This window comes from Colobus angolensis, unplaced genomic scaffold, assembly GCF_000951035.1.
Source record: "Colobus angolensis palliatus isolate OR3802 unplaced genomic scaffold, Cang.pa_1.0 Scaffold84, whole genome shotgun sequence".
Taxonomy (NCBI): Eukaryota; Metazoa; Chordata; class Mammalia; order Primates; family Cercopithecidae; genus Colobus; species Colobus angolensis.
Window position 1 is genome coordinate 2,890,654 of NW_012122265.1, and position 5,592 is coordinate 2,896,245.

The window sequence follows — 5,592 nt, forward strand, 5'->3', positions numbered from 1 at the left end:
GATCTCTGGTGATCCGCCTGCCTCAGCCTCCCAAAGTGCTGGGATTACAAGCATGAGCCACCGCGCTTGGCCTCTAAGATAAATTTCTAAAGCACAATTGCTTGGCCCACATTCAGTCTGAGGAATGGCAATCCAACATTCTCAATCCAAGAGGGAGTCTGACCAGTCACTGGGCACAGGTTCAAATCTTCCAGGAGTACTGTTTTAGATTAGGACATCAGAAGGGACAAAGGAATGATCTGTTCTCAGAAAGAATCAAGATACCCCTGCAGGACACCCCAACACCCCCACCCACAAAACCTGACAATTATACGAAGCCCTGAAACACTCCAGATTTCATTTTTATTGCCCTGGCCAGTAGACTCCTGATCCAGTCTACCATTACCACTCTCCAGGATCAGAAGTTAATCATGTTGTTAAACTTTCCACGATAATGTTTTTTGTTTTTTTGTTTTGTTTTGTTTTTGGAGGTGGAGTCTTGCTCTGTCGCCCAGGCTGGAGAGGGTCTCATACTCCTGACCCTCAGGTGATCTGCCCACCTCAGTTTCCCAAAGTGCTGGGATTTCAGGCATGAGCCACCGTGCCAGGCCCATGATAATGTTTAAAAGCAATGAACAGGCTGGGCACGGCGTCTCATGCCTGTAATCCCAGCACTTTGGGAGGCCCACGTGGCCAGATCACCTAAGGTCAGGAGTTCGAGACCAGCCTGACCAATATGGTGAAACCCATCTCCACTAAAAAGATACAAAAATTACCCAGGCGTGGTGGTGGGCACCTGTAATCCCAGCTACTCAGGAGGCTGAGACAGAATTGCTTGAACCCGGGAGGCAGAGGTTGCAGTGTGCTGAGACCGTACCACTGCACTCCAGCCTGGGCGTCAAAGCGAGACTCCACCTCCAAAAAAAAAAAGCAATGAATAATACATGTTTGCCCACTAAAGAACAAGTTCCATGAGGGCAGGGAGCCTGTCCACTTGCCCAATGCAGCGGTTCCAGGACCCAGCACAAGACTTGGGATGAGACTGGCTGCCAAGAAATCTTTGCTTAACTCACTGCTAGCAAGTGACAGCTTGTCTCTGTGATACCCGTACACAGCATGCATGGTGTCCGGGACTCCATGCACACATATGCCTGTCTCAAGCAGTTTCTGAAGACACAGAGAGACACTGCCTTAGCCATTCAGGTTTGGTTACAAGATCTACTGAAATACCTGCCTCCAAACAGCAGCAGACTATCTCTTCAGAGACTTGTGAGGTGCCAAGCCCTGGGGTTTCAAAAAGAAAGTAGAAAATGATTTCCTTTCCTTAACTGAAACATTACATTTACTTGTGGCGCAGCAGTCTTCACTGCTGCACTCCCATCTCCTCCACCCTTCTTTTCTGGGCAGCTCATTAGTATATGAATCAATGACACTAACTTCTTAATCCAATACATATTAAAAGATTTTGTCGGCCAGGTGCAGTGGCTCACGCCTGTAATCCCAGCACTTTGGGAGGCCGAGACGGGCGGATCACGAGGTCAGGAGATCGAGACCATCCTGGCTAACACGGTGAAACCCCGTCTCTACTAAAAAATATAAAAAATTAGCCGGGCATGGTGGTGGGAGCCTGTAGTCCCAGCTACTCGGGAGGCTGAGGCGGGAGAATGGCGTGAACCCAAGAGGCAGAGCTTGCAGTGAGCCGAGACTGTGCCGTTGCACTTCAGCCTGAGAGACAGAGTGAGACTCCGTAAGATCTTGTCATCTTGAAAGTAAGGCATTTCCCTCTCTACCTATTCCAAATTGCAACCACCAAAGTCCCTACTCCTCTCCACTGTTTCTCAAAAGCACCTGCCACTATCTAACTTGTTCGTCTGTCTCCCACAGCAGAAACAAGGGCAAAGACTTCTGTCTTATTCAGCAGGAGACCCCAGTACCTAGAACTGTGCCCAGCACATAGAAGATGCTCATGAATAAGGAAATAAATGCAAATCACTGAAAGCTACTTTTCAGTAACTGAGTAAACAAGTACTATTTTAATTATTATACTTAAAATCTTTGCACATAAAAGTGTACAGTCATTCTTTCTACCACAAGTTTATTAAACAGAAACCATCTCACCTTGTTTTTGGACAGGCTTTTCCGGATAATGCACGCTGCATTTTTAAAGGTCCCAAGAACATGAAATGAACATTGATTTCGTGTTTAACAGTTAACAGGGGATACTTGTAAGAAATTTAAGGCTACACAGCAAGTGGTCAATATCAAAAAGTAAAGTTCACAAAGTGATCTTTCGTTGTTTTCATACTACAAAAACACAATGCCTCTGTTGTTACTAAATGCAAAATTTAAAGTTCTGGCAAACAAATTAAAGCAACCCTGTTCTATTAAGAGGGCAGGGTGGAAAAACCAGTGACTGCCAGATGAAAACAAATTTACATCACCACAAACTGTTTCTTAAAAATTTCATAGCAGCCAAACACAAAATTATTTACTATCTACCTATTGATAAGGGTTTTCCATTACCATATGCTCAAAGACAAACCTTACAACTATAGTTTCGGGAGGCATAAATTTGCTAACCTCAAGAGGTCCCACAAAAACTAAGTTGAGGCCGGATAACAGCAGTTTCCTGCACAGATTGGCTACTTCCTATCACCACAGTGGTCGAAGAATCAAACTAAGTAATATCAGCTTTTTACTCTGGATGCCTAAAACACATTTCCCTTCAAGCAAACAAGCAAGCATTCCTTAGCTAGCAATCTCAGGCCAAACTCCCAACAAGCTCATCTCTGCTCTTACTCAAATATAAACCATCATCGGTTTCAAGCACTAACAGCATCGGCCAATTTCACACAGCTGACTAGGCCGTCAGGAATTTAAATCGCCTGCTTGCCCACAAAGTAATTTTCTTCCAAAACAAATTGAAAAATATAGGCTCTTTGGCAACATTTTTGGAAGTACAACATAAACTTATCACACTAGTTTTTAAACTGCAGACAACGAAAGAGAAGGAAGAAAAGCACTACTATATATACATACATATTTGAGGTCACCTCCTCCTGATGCTAGAGACTATCAACTGCTCAAAAGAAGAAAAACAAAATAAAGATTTCAGTCCCCACACTTAGCTTCGAATAACTAACATAGGGAATTAATATGTGGTCAATAACAAGAGGCTACTAAAAACTCTGACAGGTTAACAGAAAAGTTTTCATTTCAGTTTCAAGTTCAAATTCATACTGTAAAGTGGTGATGAACATATCCCATCCGCAGGTACTTAATCTCCATACAAATAAGAACTACCTCTCACATGGGCAAAAAGATCAAAATTCTACAGAAGAATCTGATGGCTAAATGGCTATTTAGCAAAACACAATGCCCTGTACATTTTGAGGGGATCCTAAAACACGTGTAAACTTTGCAGAATTCAGTTTACCAAGGTTATCAAACTTAAAAATCATTAAAATTTATTTGCTACTGCAAAGAATTCAACCAATTTCTCCAATGACTACTCCACATTCATTTTGAAAAATAGTACTGGATTTAAAACTTACACAACAAAATTCACAAAAGTGTTAAGATGCCATCACATATAGGCACAAACAACTGCAGACATTCTGAAGCAATAACACTGCTCAACCAGGAAAAAAAAAAAAAAAGGCTGCAACTGGATATGTAATAACAGCTATTTAGGACAGCAGTAGGTCAGGCGCGGTGGTTCACCCCTGTAATCTCAGCACTTTGGGAGGCTGAGGCGGGTGGATCACGAGGTCAAGAGATCGAGACCATCCTGGCCAACATGGTGAAACCCTGTCTCTAATAAAAACACAAAAATTAGCCAGGCGTGGTGGCGGGCGCCTGCAGTCCCAGATACTAGGGAGGCTGAGGCAGGAGAATTGCTGGAATCCGGGAGGCGAAGGCTGCAGTGAGCGGAGATCACAACACTGCACTCCAGCCTGCCAAGAGAGCAGGACTCCGTCTCAAAAAAAAAAAAAAAAAAAAAAGGCAGTTAAAACGGTCCATAAAAATCACATCATGAGGCCCTAAAATTCTAGCAAAAATGTCTCTAAGTAAACTTGTGAACTACTACTAAATAACTAACTTTTCTCTCCCTCTGTAGTCACTCATTTTATCTTTGAAATATATCCCGATTCTATCACCACGTTCCTTTCTCTTAACTTCATTTTACATTTGCATATTATTTATTCCATTAGTAATTGCTCATCCCAGTCTGAATCTCAAAATTCTACTACAGGAGGCATTTGGCATTCTGTGGAATAATATAATTTTGAGATGGAAATGATCAACCAGCTCAAAACCTCGTAAGCTAGAGTTCAGTGAGGCTCAGTACAATGATGAAAACAACTTCTGATTACAAATTCTTTCATTCCCTCTACAGAAGCAGTAACCTTGGGTAAAGTTAAAACTGCCTGGGTCTTTACCTAAGCTTTATCACCTTGGACAAGTCATTATACGTAACCTCCTAGGGCCTCAGCTTCCAGAGTAGTTAAAAGGAAAAATAGTATCTATCTCACAGGTTATTAGATTATGAAATGAGTTAATACACGCGAACAGGCTGAAGGAGTCCCTGGTGGGTAGTGCAGGTATTAGCCATTTAGAGATATAGCTCCTATTGCAAGAAGGCAGTAGCTTAAAAAGACTTACCTTTAAGGTCCAACAACCTAATCTACATACTTGTGTATTTTTAAGGTAAGATAACTTTTAAAAGTCTATTTTATACCGTACACCTAATGCAGGAAGATGAGGCAGGGATTACTACAGGAAAAAGTAATGCAGACTGGGTATGTCAACAGCACAGACGAATGTGCCCCGACGATTCCGCCGAGAACATAATGAAATGGCGGACCTTCCTGCCAGAGGAGCGCACAGTCACCCAGGCAGGTGATGTGACACACACGTTAGGGTCTAAAGGTCCCAAGGCTGGAGTCCCCTTTCCTGGACCCTAAACTTGTCTGCCTCCTGCCCCGAATCAGACTTAGCGAACTGTGGACGGTGAAAAGTCTTATCATGACCAGGCCATCCTTCGCTGGGGTGAACGGAAAGCATTGAGAAGGGGAAAATTGAAAAAAAAAAAACAAAAGACTCTGGTCAGGTCAAAAAATACAAATGTGACCTCTTTCACCATCTCTGAAGGGAAAGAAAAGCATGGCACTTTCCCATTCATAACATGTACAATCTTCTTTTTGGAGATTTTGCTTTTCCCTTGTGAAAGACGGTTTTAAACAGTAAACAGACTTGCTGCCCACCTTGGCTGGGAAAGCAAGTCCCGCGAGCAGCTAGTCTAAGGCCACTCGGGCCAGTCCGCGGGGAGCGCACGCCGCCCATCTCGCTCGCACCGCACAGCTCCCAACAGCTAAGAAGCAACGCCAAGGACTTTCTTCCCCGCCAGACATGCCCTCGGCCACACCAAACTGACATCAAAATCCCAGTTAGCCCAGCCTGACCCCACAGAGGCTCACGATGACCATCGCCATACGGAAAAGCTCAAATTCCTAAACATCTAATAAAGAGGTCCTGGACGTCTCCACCTTAAAAACGGGAAGCCTGAACGCTCCGGCGCGCCCGGCCGTGTAACCGCCGCGGCCCCCGCAC

General features: G+C 43.8%; 1 protein-coding gene and 1 long non-coding RNA gene across 4 annotated transcripts in view; one reads left to right on the forward strand and one right to left on the reverse strand.

Annotated features, from left to right (window-relative positions):
- NAP1L4 (nucleosome assembly protein 1-like 4) overlaps positions 1–5,592 on the reverse strand; it is a 54,046-nt gene that overhangs the window by 47,638 nt on the left and 816 nt on the right. Inside the window, exon 2 of one of the 3 annotated variants that reach the window (XM_011930110.1) lies at positions 2,560–2,702. The exons of the other annotated variants lie outside the window; for them this stretch is intronic. The gene's annotated coding sequence lies outside the window, so the exon portion shown is untranslated. The remainder of the gene's footprint in view (positions 1–2,559; positions 2,703–5,592) is intronic. 3 annotated transcript variants of the gene reach the window in all.
- On the forward strand, positions 3,175–5,070 carry LOC105503245. The gene is made up of 2 exons (XR_001000450.1): positions 3,175–3,683; positions 3,989–5,070. It is a non-coding gene; the product is annotated as an uncharacterized LOC105503245 (long non-coding RNA).